Here is a 17,691-nt window from a genome sequence, read left to right as displayed (position 1 = left end):
GCAGGGTAAAAAGGTCCGAGTTGTAGCACTGACTACTAACAGCATTATGTATGATTTACCAGCAATTGTCAAGTTTCACACCAAAGGTCAGGAATAAATCCTGAGTTTGTAAGCTGCAAGAAAGAAATGTATGAACACTTTAATTTATTGCTCTGTCACTGTTAATTCCATCTGGTATTCACTGTGATAGCATTGCTGCTAATGAATGTATTTGGTAATAACGTGGATGTCATATATATTTATGCTCTAATCTCTTTCAATGGTTCAACAGACAAAACAAGTTAGGAACTTAGCCATGTTAAATTTTTATAAATTAAGAGGGAAAAGAAATCATATTTTATTTCAAGGAAGTACTTAACAAATATGTATCATATTTAACTTCTCTCACTAGGAGCCTGTCCTATCACTGCAGAATTCCTTGTATTTCTAAGGAATAAATGAGGATCAAACCATTCTATTGATATGACTTTTCCTGTTGTTTGATGATAAAAATCATGATCTTAACGCTTTGAGTCCGGCTCAACAGATCTGAGCAGCAGGAGGAAAATAAATGACTACAAGTACACTTTAGAAATCTTAATTATGACCTAAACAACCTTGCATATAAATCACAATGCTGCAATTTCAAAACCTGACAGAATATAATATACACACGCTAATGTAAGCTTGTGTCTCCATCACTTCCCAGACTGGTTCTTGAATCCCCATGAGCTCAGGCAGAGCAGAGGCTGAGTTTCTCTGTGGTGAGGAGGACAGACAGTCATTCTCTCCATGGCTCTCACAGGCCTCTTTTCCACTACTGTCTATTATTTCTGTAATCACTTCATTACAAGCTTTGTGAATTGATTAGGCTTGGAAAGCGCTGCAATGAATAAAAGGAGAGCCTGGCAGCATTTGTATAAATCTGACGGCTATTTCTGAGAGATGTGCTGCCCCCCTCTGCCTTTAAAAGTGGGACTGACTTTAAAAAAAAAAAAAAAAAAAAAAAAAAAAAACCAACAAAAAAAACCAAAACAAACATTTGAGGGAGGAAGACAACTGCTAAACTGTTGTTTTTCAGACTCTGTGTTTTCTTCTGAAAAGATTACCAGTTTACCACGTAGTAGTGTGACACATAGATTAACTTTATGCTTTGATTAGGAAAAAAATTTCCTTTAGGCTTCTCACAATGTATTGACTATTAATTAAGATGGAAAAGTATCTCACTGGCTGAGCAGTGGATGGATTTTGAAATAATTTACAGGTAGATGCTTTCCCCATTTCTATTTGCAACTTTGTGTCACACCAAATTTAATGGATTCATTTAGTGATGATGAAAGGTTTTGGAGCCTTTACAAGTGTTACAATCTGTAATACTTACAGCATACCTACCTAAAAGCTTATGAAATGTCACACTCATCTTTATTGCAGACTGACTCATTGTAAGGGGGTCTTCTGGCTTCCTTTGTTAATACACAAAGAATTCATTTTGGCATCTTCCCTTAGGGATGGTTTCTTTTAAGCTGTGACTGCATTAATAATATCTTACACAGTAACTCTTTCCATCAGGCAGTTGGACTTGATGATCTCCAAAGGACCCTTCCAACTGAACCAATCTAATTCTAATCTGCTACCAACCCATAATTAGTAAAACCATGGAGTAAAGGACAAATTTTCTGTCAACTTTTATGTATGGGATATATTAATTTTTATGGTTTTTACTCCTGAGTTAATTAAATGCCCCTAAATGTGGAAACTTTTTATGAAAATGCCTTTTTAATAACAAAGACCATTCCTGCTCCCAGGGAACTGTGTTACTTCAATAATCTGGTTTCTTTCCTTTTTTTTAAAGTGATATATTTTGAGGCTAAAACTGTTGATTTATTAGTAGTACTTCCCTCAGACACAAAAATTCTTTTTCAAGCTGAAGAACAAAAGGTCATCTTGCTTTTTGCAAGTGTACACACTGTATTTTTTGCATGGTTCAGTTTCAGTTTGCTGGTTCTTTAGATCTATCTGCTTTAGGATTAGCGAGTTTACAAACATATCCGGGTTCTGAAAGATTTTTGTTGGTGGCACTGTTTGAAGTGCTAAAAAAAAAAAAAAAAAAAAAAAAAAAAAAGCTTAGCTGTAGCTTTATAAACAAGGTGTGCTTACATCTGCTAAGAAAAGCACAGACAAACTTGGGATGGAATCACCTACATAATAGTTAAAGCAGGATCATTTCTACAGAGTGAGCTTCTCAAAGAAACCTACTGCCACTTACAATCATCACACAATACCAGTGGATGGCTGTGGTTCTGCATGAGTGTTTGATTTACATCAATGCCTGGTTGATGATCTTTCTGAAGTTACCAGAGCAGGCACATTTCCTGTTTGCCTCCTCCACAGCTAACCTCTTCCTAGGCTTTATTTCTTAAATGCTTCCCTAAATCCGAAACATAAAAAGATTTCTGCATTTTTTTCAATGGGAGAACTTCATTTTTTTCCTTTCTAGAGACACAAATGCCCGATTCTTTCTGAAGATTGTTAAATATCTGGACCTAGTAGCTCCTTGTGATAATGAGTCCTACAGGTTAATTGGGTTACAAGAAAAATATTGTTCTGTTCAATTGTGATTTTTTTTTTTTTTTTTTTTTTTTTTTTTTTTTTGCCATTTCAATGATATTTTGTTGTGCAGTAAGTCACCTAAAACACAATGTAGTGATATCCAGCCTAGGCAGAAGCTACCCCTATATAGCTAGGAAGTACAGTATGTGCCTAACTTGCTGACTTTGAAGAATGCCTGGAGCTTCTGAGCACTGAGAAGGTAAAGGAAGAAGGAAGAAAAAGAGCTGTACCACTTAAGCTGCACAGAGACATTCCTCCAGGGAGGTTCCGGAGCAGGACAGAAACTCAGAGAGCACAACTTTGCCCTGCTTGCTGAGGAACAAACTTGTCTCCCAAGTAGATAGTCACCCACAGCCAAACCCATGTGGATTCTCACAAGAGGTTCAGAGACAAGATCACCTAAGAAAGTTAAGCTTAAAAACCAGAAGCACTGATGAGTATTTTTGGCATGAACTGAAGAATCCTTTCATTCCAGCTACAACCCATGCCCTGATTCAGCTAAGCAGCTCTCCAGTTTGTTTTTGTTGTTGTTGTTGTTTTTCCCCCTTTCCCACAGCTTTCTTGAACACCACTTCTAGGTGGCTGTTTTCTCCCAGCCTGCTTAAGTTATATTTTGTAATGATAGTTCATAAAAAATTAAGGCACGTACTCTTAACTGATGGCAATAGTCTGGGAGCATGCTATCAGTCAGGATACGACTGTACTCTTTTTCATGCTTTTACAATCATGTTTTTGTGTTGGGTTGTTATCGTTTTTCTTATTTTTAGTCTCATTTACAACAAAGTCTTTTGATACTGCTCCAGCAATAGAAAGGAATCATTGTAATCAGATTTTTCAAAATGAAATGGTTTGACTACAGTTTATGATATTCACTGCCCAAGTTGGCTAACATTGGCAGGCAGAGTTTTTTTGGGATGGAGAGAGTACTGTGACCCTTACACACTAGTGTGTGACCTGCTAACCTGAGCTCCAGAGAAAAGGTGTTTTTAAGCTGAAGTTGATCCTGTCTGAGCTCTGTTTTTTTTCCAGTTGTAACAGTCAGAAAAAACAACACGATAGAATAGCAATACAGGAGGTGTAATAAGAAAGGAACTAGCTCTACAGAAAGGTACTACAAAGGAAAAGTGCTCACCTGCCTCTGAAGATGTAGGTTCACAAAGGAAACTCCACAAGACAGAGACCACCAACATGAGTTCATTCCTAGTAGCACTCAGCCCTTAAATGAGGTCTAAGAGAGGTACAGCCAGGCTCCACCCCTTCTGGTCACACAGCAGAATTGCCTTCACCTGTGCTCCCAGGGCTGCCTGGGTCCTTTCCCCAGGTGCTCAGTCAGTGGTTCAGGCCAGGACTCAACAGTTACCATACAGGTGTTCAGCACTATTAGCTAAATTGTATTTCAAATAAAGCAAGAATCACATCTTAATATATGCTAAAATATCTATTATGTTGAGAAGCTGCTTATTTAGATCTAAAAAATTAATTAAAAAAAAGAATTAAAAAGGGTTTGAGAAATGTAAGGAAAAGGATGAACGTGATGGTTGGAATATGTTGTAGAAAAAAGAGAAGGGAAATACTTAAGAAAAGCTAGATTTTAACCAGAGCTTAAGTGTTCTCCAAATGCACAGAATTTCCCTGCAACAATCCCTTTTCATCCTCAGGAGAAATGTTGTTCAACAGTGCTCATGAGGAACTTGCACCTGCACTAGCTGAGCTCTGTTTAAGAACTGAAGAGGGGAAAGCGTCTAATTAGCAAGTGATGAAACGCTGAGGCGATGAGGAAAGCTATTCTCCCAATGGAGGTTGTTCACTGTCCTGCACAGTTGATGTTTCCCCATAGAGATGTCCTCAGCTGCTGTATTAAATTCAAAGACAAAATAAGGTTTCTTCATAAGATTTATCCAGGCTGTATTTTCAAGCATCATACAGCTTGCCAAAATGAATTGTTTTGATGCTGACTTACCTCACCTAGGTTAAAGATATAACAGAGATGTTTCCTTCACAGCAGTTGGCATCAAAGGGGTTCTAAGGACATTCACTGTGTTTCGAGACCCAAGCAAGTAATAACAACATAATGTGTATATTTTCATACCTCAGAAAGATAATCAGCTTGTATATATCTTCAGGCCAATCACTTTGTACCTTTTATTTTCCCACTTTTGGGCCTAAGACTGGCATATGATTTATAAGTTACTCAAAATGAAATTTTTTATCCTCTGTCTTCAGGTTTATAAGTTACTTTTTGGGCACTAGGTAACAAAAAGTGTATGCCACCACGAAAAACACAGCTGTATTTCTTTCATTCTTATTTCTCATGCAGAATGGTTTATACAACAAATAATAAGCTTTTTGTTAACTAACATGACTCATGTCTGGATGATCTTAGCCCTAACCATAACGGCAGAGGTTTTTTGTCTGAATCCTCCCCTCATCCTTATATCTTTATTGGACATAAGGAAAAAGTCTCTTAGAGTGAGGGTGGTTAGGTACTGGAACAGGTTGCCTAGACGTGTTGTAGAAGCCCCATCCCTGAAGACGCTCAAGGTCAGGCTGGACCAGGCTCTGAGCAACCTGATAGGGCTGTGGATGTCCCTATTCACTGCAGAGAGTTGGACTAGATGACTTGTAAAGGTCCCTTCCAACTCTAAGGGATCTATGATTCTGTGGTGATCCTTTCACTCAGAAATCTCTGCAAAGCAGCTGATTCATACTTACATACACAGTAATTCATACTTACATTTTGTTATCAGTAGCCATGCAAGTTCACCTTGTATCTTCTCAATGAGATAAGTGCTGGTATTTTTGTGATCATCACCTCTTGAAGTAGATCTGCCATGATGAATTTCCACCAAAATGGATGGTATTCACGTAGCCCAACTTTGGGCACATGCTTTACCTGGCTAGGTTGAAGGGTTAGTCTCCATTGGCTTCTTGGAGGTAAGGAACCAAAAATAGTGCTCCAGATATTGCAGAAGCACTTTGACAAGGGACTTGACTTTTATAATTAAATAGTACAGATGTTTGAGGCCATTTCCCCATAAATTAGACAAATCCCTGTAAAGTCAAGGCTGACTATATTTGGTAGCCTGGAATTAATAGTCTGATGTTTCTTTAATATTATTTTCTGAAGACAATTTTTCCATTTGAAAAATACCACAAAGAATTGAGAAGATTTCAACCAACTTTAAGTCTTATCTGATGTCCTTCCACGGGACAACTGTGACATTATCAGAAATGTATAAAAACACCTTGAGAATAAAATCTTTTTCCTGATTGAGTTAGATCTGTACAAAATATTAGAATTTACCTTAGCAAAGTGATTATTTTTTTCCCTTTAAAACCTGGAAAACGTCAACATTGCACTGACTGTTTTTCCTTCTATTGTTTAAAATAGTGACTGACCTTTCTTTGGAATGAAAGATCTAAAAATGGCATTCATTGCTAGTGACAGGATGGTGTTTGAGATGCAGGCTCTCACCCAATCAGTTACTCAAATGTAGGAGTAAGCTATTTCTATTGAGCAGTAAGACGGATTAAATACACAGCGGCATTAAAAAAAGACAGTGAGAGTAATGCACAAGCATCACCATTGCTTCTAGAATGTAATTTTAAGTAAATGACCTTATGTTGCTCACATGCTTGAAAATAAATCTCTGTTCTGCTTGGGTAGTGCTTGTTTTATTTGCAAGCAAATACAAATGAGTTGGATCCTGAATTTTCTTTTTTCTTTTTTTTTTTTTTTTTGTGACGCGATCAATTCTTTAAAGAACGAAGTCAACCGTTGAAGACCTTTTCAAGAAGTATAAAAAAAAAGAATGGTAAATAATCTGCCATGAAGAAGTGGTGAGTACACTGATGCCACCAGGCCAGGAGCAGGCCGTGATGTGGGGATACCAGGATGCCTGAGGCAATCATTAGCCAGGCGGTACCCTTCCTCTTCCCCAGTTTGTCACCACAGAGGCAGACTGAACACTCACCGTGGCCATTACATTAACCTCTGTTTGCTGTCCTTATTTAGGCAGTGCTTCCCATGTCTGTCAGGAAGCCAAAAACTTCATCAAAATTATGATTTGCGCTCCTTATTTCCGCTTTTTTCTTTTTTTGGCAGCAGTTGAAAGACACTCGAGCGTACGCTCCCTGTTCTGCATACCAACAAACATACTTCTCCCCAGAAAAGCTCATCCAGAAAAGCCTTTCCAGTGCTAAAGTTAAAACAACTATAAGATGACAGTTGACTCAGATAGGATCTGCAGGACATCCTCTGAATATTCTGAGGATGTTCTTCAAAATATTCATCAATGCTTCTCACTGATGTCCAGAGATGAGACTGGATTTTTGTGAAAATGCAGTTCTGTGACTATTCACATTTTCTTGCATTTTCAGACTTCACAAAACCTAAACTCCATCTTGTCGTGATTCCTACATGTGAGAGAGTGAGTGAAGGTTCAAGGCACAGGAGACATCAACTCCTGTAGGATGCAGAAACTGCTATAAACTAGAAGCAAAAAAAAAAACCTTCATTTTTGTTATCAGGCCATTACTGACTTTGTTCTTCTGGTCAAGGAACAGAAATTGCCATAACCCAGTTTCTCACATTTTTACAAAGAAACACAGAAGTGCTCAGTTTTCAGCAGGTGCAAGGAAGAGGGTGGGTTAAAGGTATTGTAAGTATCATCTGAAGTACAGTGCAAGTTCATCTAACATGAAGCAGCAGCTTTTATTAGGGTTTGCAGTGAAGACGCTTCATAGGAGACAGGAAAAATAAGTGGGAAAATTATGAAGTTTGACAGTGATTAAAAGCATTATCTAAACCCTTCTTTTGGTTCTTAAGAGCCATTAATCACATTGTGTATTTACGTAGTGCTTGGATGTGACCATGAAAAAAATAATGCTCTCTTGAAAAGAACTAGTAAAATTCACAAGCTTAAGGATCATCTCTGAAGGGATCAGTACAGGATGGATGTGGAGCTGTTAAAGAGGGTCCAGAAGAGGCCGCTAAGATGATCAGAGGGCTGGAGCACTTCTCCTATGAAGAAGGGTTGAGGGAGTTCAGCCAGAAGAGAAGGCTCCGAGGAGACCTCATTGTGGCCTTCCAGACTTTAAAGCTTACAAGCAGGAGGAGGACCAATTTTTTACGTGGTCTGATACTGATAGGACAAGGGGGAATGGCTTTAAATAAAAGAAGGAAGATTTTACTTAGATGATAAGAAAAAATTTTTTACTCAGGAGTGGTAAACTGGCTGGGTTTCAGCTTCTGCCCAGCCATAGTGGTGGGCAAATGCCATTATTGTTTCAACTGCAGGCTGCTTCCTTCTCAGAGGAGGAGAGCAGCTTGCCTTTGGCCTTTGCACTGAAGAAAAGTTTTCATAAGAGAAATTAGTTGTTCTGCAAGAGTAATTACTGTACCTTTGCATTTTTGAATGTTTCTATGGCAAAACTTAAGAATGTGAACTGACACTTAAGCCTTGAATTGCCTTGTTTAGCTAACTTGAATTCTGAAATCGTATTTTGCTGCTCTTGTCCTCTTTTCAGTTTTTAATTCAGCTGAGACTGCTCAGACATTATGAATTCACATCAAGATGCTTCACAGACTGTCTCTGGGGAAACAGCCTTTTAAAATGGCAGTCTTTTAACAGCATGTTTATGACTCCTTTTTTCAGATTGAATTCATAAAACTTGGAGGGAGATACTACTCCCTTTATGGAGAGGATGAAAGCTTTCATTTCTGCTATCCACCCAATCCGCATAAAATACACTTCCAGACTCTTACACAGCTGGACAGAGTCTAAAACATTTATGCCTGGAGTAATATCAACATGATTTTTAATAACGGAGATTAATGGGTCTAAACTTAAAATTTTTAAATTTTACCAGTAGACTTAGACATATGCTTAAAATTAAGTACTTATGTCCGTTCTGCATGGAGGTGCTGATAGGCAAAAGCATATGGAGCAATGAAATATGAAAAGTTGGGTTTGAAAATGAGAGGTAAATCTACATTCTTGCAGGCACAGACATTAGGTGAAGCGTTAAACAGAAACAAGCTCTGATTCTGAAATTCTGAATTGAATTTCAAATATAGGTGCAACGTGAGTTTATCTGAATTCAGGCCTTGATGTTTCTGGTGGAAATAGGCTCATTGGTCAATTGCAGTGCATTGGTGGCCAGTTTTGAACATCAGCTTAAACAGTCACGCTTCTAGAAATGAGGAGGAATGTTTACGTGAGCAAATATAAAAAAATATTAAAAAAAAAAAATAAACGTGTGAAATAAAGCCAAATGGAAAATGTACTTCCTCAGCAGTATGGAATACCTTTAGTCTTTTAAGAGTAAAATAAAGTTATAAGAAATAATCTGAAATGGACCAACAATGCCTACCTTCCCATCAGGCCATCCAGTAGTAAGAAGCAGATCTGCACTACGTGTGACCAAACCCCTCCCCATGCCTTAGGGAGACCCACAAGCCCCCCAGATCACAAATTGCTCAGATCCCCTCTATTCTCCTTGCTGGTGCTTGGTGCACTCGTTGCAAGAAAGGCCTCAATATGAGTATGTGGCTCATGTCAGAGTTGAGTAGGAACCCCAGGAGGTCAAGAAATACCTAAATTCCTTCCATCCTTCACATGCTTCTTCAGATAAATAACTAGACTTTTCAATTTATAATTTACCTTTTAGATTTATTTTGGCTTTGTCATACTGCTATTAAAAGACCTCCTGCTCACTACATGCACTGAGTTAAAAAAAAAATTGCAAAAGCCTCAGCTGTTAAATAGCAGTGTGTCAATAAAATGATTGCAATGGAGCAGATGGGCTCTCACCACTGTGTGTGTTGGCCCAGGGCTCCTCATAAATATAGAGGAGAGTTTTCAGTCATTCCATTGAGTGTATTTATATACTGCCAGTCACTATCTTATCAAGGGCAGCATAGTATTAGAATCCTTTCCCAGCATGGTTTTTTGGACCATTGAAAATCTTTGCTGTGGCACACCAAAAAAGTCACATAAAATATTAAATGGGAAGTAGATGAAATAAATGTAGGTCAGTGAACCATCCAGATATGAAACACAGTGAACTCTTCCATATTCCTCCTTCCAAGAGACACAGTAGAAACCTGAGCTTTAGAGGGAATACTTCCAAGTATGACACACTGTAAACAGAAGGGGAACAACAGAAGAGAATAATGTAGAGAAGATAAACTGAAAGTTCCTACTCTTTTATATATGTATGTCTATTAAAGAATCCACAGAAATGAACACATGCCAACCGATTCCTTCCCAGTTGTTTTGCCATTATCTCGCAGGATTAGGGTATTCAGCCAAAAGTGAGGCCACCAGTGCCATAAGAGCTTTGTTCCAGGCACAAACTGCTCTGGCACCCACACTCTTGTCACAGCCCTTTGGGAGGAGTAAAACCTTGAACCTTTCCCCATGACTTATGTCCTTGACAAGCATTCAAACTCAGCCACATGCAATGCACAGGAAAACCTCCAATATTTTTTTAGAAAAAAAGTGAATACAGCGTTACTGATGTACCTGTAACTTGGTGGTCATCTGTTGACATTTCAGGATTGATGCAAACTCCACTGACATGGATGGGATTCCTTCTTTGTGATTCAATGAACTTTGCATCAGTTCTGGAGAGGGAAAATGAACAGTTCTTAAGAAAATATACTCTTACTACTGTTACATAAAAATACCTACTACATAAAAACTCAGGTGAAATCATTTTAAAAGTGCTCTTGTCTCAAGTCTTAATTGCATTTTTTGCAAGGTTCAAAAAAAATTCAAAGACCCTGGGGAAAAAGAAATGTCTTGGACTTTTCTGGAAAAAGAAATTTAAACAAAAGAAAAGATGCCAGTTACTTCTTTGATTCTATTAGATATAAGGTAGAAAGACGTGAATTTATCTAAGCTTGCAGTATTTTAAAGATTAATCTGCACTCCTCACTGGCCTGCACATAAGACGTTTCATGTGTGCATGTATGCTTCTTCCAAAATCTGCCCAGCAGCAGAGCAGTGACGTGGTGCTGGAGCTCTGTGCTGATACAGGGCTTTTTCTGATCAGCGGTAATATTGGCAGGCCGTGCCATCCTGGAAAGTGTTAGTAATGCAATGGATGGAACAAAATTCCTGTTTGCTTAGAGAGACTCTGTGATTTAGACCATGCCAAATATCAGCCTAGAACAGCACAGCTAGAATTGGAGAATAAAAGCCTAAAATGCGGATGAAAGCACTGCCGTTGAAACAACAGATAAGGGTGATTTTGCACTGGAATTATCAATTCACAGCTTTGGATCAGAGTTACTGTTTTCAATAACAATTGTCATGAAGATTTTCCCAGTTCTCTCACAGCAGAATTACCATCTTCATGGTCAGGACTGAGGGATGACCAACACAAAGGTGTGGTGGCAAGAGCAGGGCATCCTGTGGGAGTTCAGTTCCCTTGGCCCAGGATGTCTGGCCCCCGTGCAGCTGAGAGGCAGGAGATGGGGATGCCTTGATAAATAATGTTAGGTTTTTGTCTGTTTTGCTTCTGACAGCAAAACAGCTGCTTCTGACACCCAGCTGCAGAGGTTCACCTTCCTACCACGCCTCCAAAAGTACCTCTGTCCAGCTCATAGCAAAGTCTAGAAAGGCTCTTCTTTACTTGCCCACAAAGTAATTTCTCAAGACTATTATTCCTGTGCTATCTTTGTGTCTGTGTTACGAGTAGGAAAATAAATCCCCTCCTGGGTACAGAAGGATTTTTCAAAAAACCCTGATAACCCTCGTATTTATGAGCATCAAATTCTTTTTGGAACAACAAGACCCAAAAACTACTTTCAATTTTGATGACTGGCATGCATAAAATCTGTGGTCCCTTATCATCCCAGGACTTTACTCCACTGCACCTTCTTCCTAGGGCAAATGTTTATGAAATAAGCTTATCCTTATCTTCTGGAACAGGCAGGCCAGTTATAAGAATCCAGTCCCTTTGCTTCTGATGACATCTTTCTATTGGTCTTAACAGCGAAATTGAACTTCTGAAACTTTATGACCCACTCAGTCATAACATCTCTGAGAATACATTTAACTTTCCCACTGGTTCCCCACCTAGCATGACTTTACTCTCATTCAGACTGATATTATATACACTTTCCTAAATGGACAATTGACTGCGTAAACTCTCTTTAACTACAGGCCACTTATATTCCAACGGTTGTACTATAAGGATGTGTTCTGGTTTGAGTTTGCTACAGTCCCTTCCTTCTTGTTTCTTCTATAGAAGCACAGATGAATTAGTGCACCTACATCTCCCCTCACCACAATTACCTATGACTGAGGAAAAAAAAGATGAAATAAAACCAACACAAATCAAGCAAGGAAACAGAATGCTGTTGTGTAGGCAGTAGAAAACTAGTCTCTGTTTCTCTCCCTTTTTTTTTTTTAACCCCAGAAATAAGTAATAAACAAGTTTCTAAAGAAAATACTTGCACTGCAATGGAGAAAGCCATACTACTTTTAGCTTCTGTGATGAAAACATCATTTCATAAAAATGTTTGCCACAGGAACACACACAACATGAATGCAACTGATGTGCAGTTCAACACAACAAGAATCACAGTGACTTTGAGCTAGCAGTGTTTCCATGTGTCCACAGATTTCCAACCATGAGAAGGCAGTCCCTCAAAGACTATCTGATACTAGCAACAAGAGCTGCTTGGCTGTAAGCAGCCTCCATGGGAGAGAATTGGGAACAGGAGTTTAGAAATCACAGCTGACCTCTCCCAGGGAATTGCTATCAATCTTCACTGCAGCTAAAATACCTTTTTCACTTCCCAGAGGGGAATATATATAATCCCATGTGGCAAAGAACTGTTCATAAACACCTGCCTATTTGTATATCCATCCAGAAGAGAAAAGGATATACCCATTGCTTATGAAAGCATTACAATTCCATTTCCTTCACTACAAAAATAAAAATAAAAAAAAAAAAGCATAAATATTCATTCAAATAGGAAAGAGAATCTAAGTAGACTTCATTTTGATTGTAGCAGATTTTTCTTACTTTCTAACAGCTCTACCTGTTACAAAGAGAGCAATGGGCACAGATTAGGAATTGAATCATGAACACAGGGCTCAGGTAAATACCAGCCATCCTCTTTTTCACCTTTGTTTTTCCTCTATTTCCTCCTGAAAAGAGAAAATTATCACATTCTTGCAGATGTCCCAATTTCTAAGGTAGCTGCAATCATCAGTGCGTGTTCCCCCAGGAATGGTGAGCAGCCACACTCACTTGCAGCTTCAAGGACAATCAGCCCCTTCACTGTTGGCTTACTGGAAGCTAATAGAACAGCATGATACCCAAACCAAATTTTGTGTATCTGAGTTCTTTCAGGTATAAAACCATCATGCCATCTCCAGCGAGGGGGGGTGCAGGGGGTAGGGATGGGGGGTTCCTTTGCTTCATTTTCGTCTTTTTCTTTCAAACCAGATCCTTGCTAACTGTAACATGACCTCTGTTTTGTGTCTGTACAGAGGACATGCTGTCATCCAGCACAAGTCTCACCTATCAAAAAGGAAAAACCTACTGAACTGAGGGATCCAGCATGGAACAAGATGATAGGTGAGGTACAGCAACACAAATGGGCAGCAATAAGGTGAATTGTACAAATTTGCCACCTGCTAGCAGAGAGCTTGGGCTCAGCTAGCACAAGAACCTGGTGGCTCTGTGCTGCCCTGCTGAAGTCTCCTGATGCCTCCGGACTCCTGCTTCCCTGTAACCATTCCAATCTCATCCCGTCACAATGAAATCATTCCAGCTGCAGCAAAGGGATTCATTCGGTCTACCACTACTTTACTACTCACAATCCTAACTGCAAATCAGACAGCTTTTCCTGCTTCACATGTCTGTGCTTTCTAGCTCAGAGAAGTGACTGACCAAACAATTGGCACCTTAGAAAAACCATGCCCTAGTCTGGATCAGGACTCAGGAAACAAATCCTGTCCATAACTGCACAGAGCATGGCATAAGCTAATGCCAGAATGATGTGATGCATGATACTTTGACCTTGCTTTCTGTGTGAGACTCTCCAAGCTTCATACCACTGGGAGTGCATCATTTGTGATGAGCAAAAAAGTCAGAGCAACTGGTTCTTAAAAGATGTGTCATAGTTTTGCTGTAAAAATAATTTATCTCAAAGCTGAATTCAGTATTTTGGGTCAATTACAATTGAATCTGCTCAGACAGAGAAGTTATATGAGACTAATTACTTACTGTCTCTACTTGAAGTAAATATTAAAGGCAAGAAAGATAAACAAGGGCTGAAGTGTGATATGCAAATCACATTGATAATTATCAGATTAAGACCATGAATTTATATTCTTTTAATCATTATGAGGTTTAGATGATATCTCCAGCAAAGAAAAGTCAGTATGATGGTATATGACTGTCTATGATTTTGTCCCTAGATACAAACAACAAAAATACATGAACCTGCTTGTATCCTGTGTCTCATTATTGTAATAAAAATGATAAGAAAATTCCTTCTTTGTGAAATCCAAGCTGCTTTACTCTTTTCAAAGACTGCTTTTGCAAGAAAGGAGAGTAAGGCTTGGGTCATTTATACAGTATATAAGGCAGAGGGAGATTTTTCAGAAGCAGAGCACTTTAAACATCTTTATTCCCACCGAAGTTAATAAAGTGAAGCCAATTCTGAGCACTTCTTCAAACCAATGGATTTGCTATTAGTTTTCCTGCATGAAAATATGATGAAGAACATAATTGGAGAAAAGATAGTTCAAGAAATAACTTCACAATGGCATTACTCTCAAAGAAAAGACAAAATCAAAATATCCTGGGTCTGGTTAAGGCAGCCAAGGACTTAAAATGAGACTGGTTATGAAAGGGCTGGAGAAAAGGGGGATAAAAGTTATGACATTTTCACTTTTTTATATGCAAATTCTTGATGAAAATTACTTAGAGAAAGAAGTTGGAATAACTTTTGAAGTTTAGAACTACCTTTCTTCTTTTCCTTTTCTCCTTTTTCCTTTTCCTTCCTTTTTTTTTTTTTTTTTTTTTATTTTAACTTCTTCTCTTTTCCTGCAGGGAAGTGTTTATAAGGACATATGAGATCCTGACAGATGTTTCCACTGACCCTCTTACAGGAGATTGAGCTCAGCTGCTCTCCTCTAAGACGCTCTGTGATTTTGGCAGTCTGACGCCCAGGGTCCCTTCCAGGGCTGCTGGGCCTGCAGCCACCACACTGACATTGGCCCCTTATAACTGGGAGCAGTTGGTGGGAGCTCCTAAAAATATACAGAAGGAAACAAGGAGCTAATGCTGCTAGTCTGTGCTCAGAGAAGATGCATAATTCATACAGTACATAGACAAAATAGAGAGAAGATGCCTGGCAAAGCCCCCAGAATGGCTTAGTTACCCTCAAGTAAAAACTTCTGTTTATTGAGTAGACTCCATAAATATAGCAGGGCTCCTGAAATGTCCAGATGTTTGTGAGCAGATGAATAATGTTCTCTTTCTGAAAGCTTACTGAATTTTTTATTATCTTATGCACTATTTGCGTGGGCAGGTCTTCTGAACGAGTCAGAGCAAACAGCAATTGCTCCTGCAGGTATCCAGTGGGAGAGGAGAACTCCTGGACTTGGGAGATCCTAAGGAGGTCCTAAAGTAGAGACTGCTGATACACACACAGAAAATAATCACTGAATCAATGAGCTACACTTCTCTGAGGGATCTTAACGTAGCCATGCTATAAAGAGAGGATCATTTAGCATTGATAGCCGTGCCCTCAGATACAGCCATGGTGTTGTGCTCTCAGACATGCAGACCTCACTCTCTTCCGTGGGAGACACAGTGCCGTAAGAAGATTTTGGAGTTAAGGCAGATATTGAGTTAGCCCTCTCTATTCAATTGCAGTTTTTGCAGATTGGAAATAGTTTCTTCTCCATGGTAATTCTTTAGTTATGCCATTCCACTTAGACCAACTTAAACTGGAAGAAAAAGATTTGCCTGTGACAGCTTTGCCTCAGTAGGACAGCATGACCAGATTTATATCTTTATCTTGTATTTTTGTCCGGAGGGCTAACACCTTCATCTGATTATGCTCTCTCTTGTGAGTTTCTCTCTATGCTTAAAATAGAAAATGCCACTAAACCTAGGACTGCAGATAGGGCTGGAGTACCTCCAAAGAGCAGTCTTCTGCGTTCACTCTCCCTTACACTGAACCTGCATCTTCTCTATTTCTGCTACTACCACCAACTTAGTGCCAGCCATATGTATTTAAGGCTTGCTTCCTTGACTTGATAATCAGTGTGTGATTATTTTGTGGTTTTCCATGTGGATTTTATTTTCTCCAGTTCCTGCTTCTATTGCACACTAAAGATTTCATTTTCTTGAATACTGCTTTTGTATGCTTTCTTTATTGAACATAAAAGAACCTAGAAGTATGAGTATGTTTATATGCTTGTTGTGTATGTTCATGCTTTTCTGAAACTATACCCACCTGCAAATATATATGTATATACATTCCTATAACTGAGTGCAACCAAAATGAGCTGATGAAGACCACCAGCAAATAATATAAAATAATATAGCAGTGCAACCTTGATACCGTGTTCAGAGTTGCAGCCTGACTCCAGCCAGGACTGATTGGACTCTGCTTAGTTCTGAAACCTCAGTTGCTGTGTATGACAGTCTCTCTCACCCCTTCTCTCCCTTTGCTCTTGTGCTGTATCCTTGCATATAAGCCAGCTTGAGCAGCTGGAAGCTTGACTGCAACCTAACCCCATTTTGAATCATGCCCAAGATGCAACAGCCAGATTTATTAGTGCTCTATTTTAAAGCATAGATGCAAGAGGCATCGGCATCTATCTTTTGTGGCCCAGCAAATGTAATGGCAAGGCAAGTGGAAGGGACAGCTCCTCCCTGGGTGGGGGGTTGCAAACCCAGCTCACCCCTTCCCTACCTCCTAAGCCATGCGTCAGGCTGTCTGGAAGCAAAGCATTGTTCATCACATTAATGTTCCGCTGCCATTGATGTGAAGAGGAGGTCAATGGCTCACAGGACAGAAGAGATGGACAGAGCAGACTTTTGAGGAGGCACAGCTTTGCAGCTTAGCAGTCAGCACACGACCTAGGGAAAAGCCAACACAGAGCTGGGAGCACTTCTTAGACACAGAACATTAAAAAGCTGTTACATAAAACCCAGAAACCATCCTGGGGCAAAAGGCAGGACCTGAAGTTTCTCTTGCCAGCCTTGTGCAGCTTCATCTTCCCTGGATCACTGATAGCTCTCCTGTCTCTGTGCAGTAAGGTGCCCTTGCCAGGATATCTGTCATTTTCATCAGTTCCCATCGCTCCGCTCCTCAAAACTTCCTACTAGTGTCATTTAGGCTTTCTCCTTCTCATTGGCTCCTTCTAGCTGCTAACATATACCAGCAATTTTCACAGTCGCCTGCTTTCCATCTGTTACAGTTTCACTGATGTTTTTTTGTCTGACTTCCTCTATGATCTCAGCTTGCATTTGTTGAAGTTATACACTTTTCCATCCTTGCTGTGAATTTTTGGGTTTTTAGACATCAAATAAAAAAATCTCTAAACAGTTCTTAACCACATTTCACCCTATTTCAGTTGCTTCTCACAGATGATTCAATTCATAACAGCTTTCAGTTGAGTGACTTCAGAGGTATAGAGATAATTGATTGGGATTTTTTCCTCATGGTATGTAATGAATGTAATCCAGTCATGCTCTCCTGCACCTTAAGCATTACTGAACTTCCAGGCACGTGGTCAGTCCTTAAGCTGTAGCACTCAGCTCTGCCAGCAACACTGAATTACAAAATGTCCTTCATAATTTCAAAAAGTTCTGATGCTGGAGTATCCCAGCACAAGTTCTTCTGCACCTGACAGTTCCTCACCAGCCTGCCTGAGAGCTCCCCTCACAGAGCAGCAGGAGAGGAGCTCCATTTCCAGCTGGTTGTGTGATTTCTCTGTCCTCAGCTAGGGGATCCTTCACCACGTGCACTAACACTATGGGCTGTGAGCCACCTGCTTTAGTGTTGTCTTCCTGTAAGTGGGCAATGGAACTTTTGTTTTAGCATTAGTTACC

The 17,691-nt window shown here is 39.5% G+C and overlaps 1 long non-coding RNA gene across 1 annotated transcript in view; it reads right to left on the bottom strand.

The window, feature by feature from the left end:
• LOC122165405 overlaps window positions 1-17,691 on the bottom strand; it is a 142,491-nt gene that overhangs the window by 28,863 nt on the left and 95,937 nt on the right. The window contains exon 2 of the long non-coding RNA XR_006170465.1: window positions 10,119-10,219. This is a non-coding gene — a long non-coding RNA (uncharacterized LOC122165405). The remainder of the gene's footprint in view (window positions 1-10,118; window positions 10,220-17,691) is intronic.

The sequence above is a fragment of the Centrocercus urophasianus genome, unplaced genomic scaffold, assembly GCF_019232065.1.
Source record: "Centrocercus urophasianus isolate 14NV4802_14NV808 unplaced genomic scaffold, USGS_Curo_1.0 seq_29, whole genome shotgun sequence".
NCBI classification, from domain to species: Eukaryota; Metazoa; Chordata; class Aves; order Galliformes; family Phasianidae; genus Centrocercus; species Centrocercus urophasianus.
Note: the sequence above shows the minus strand (reverse complement) of the source record. Positions and strands in the feature narration are given on the sequence as shown.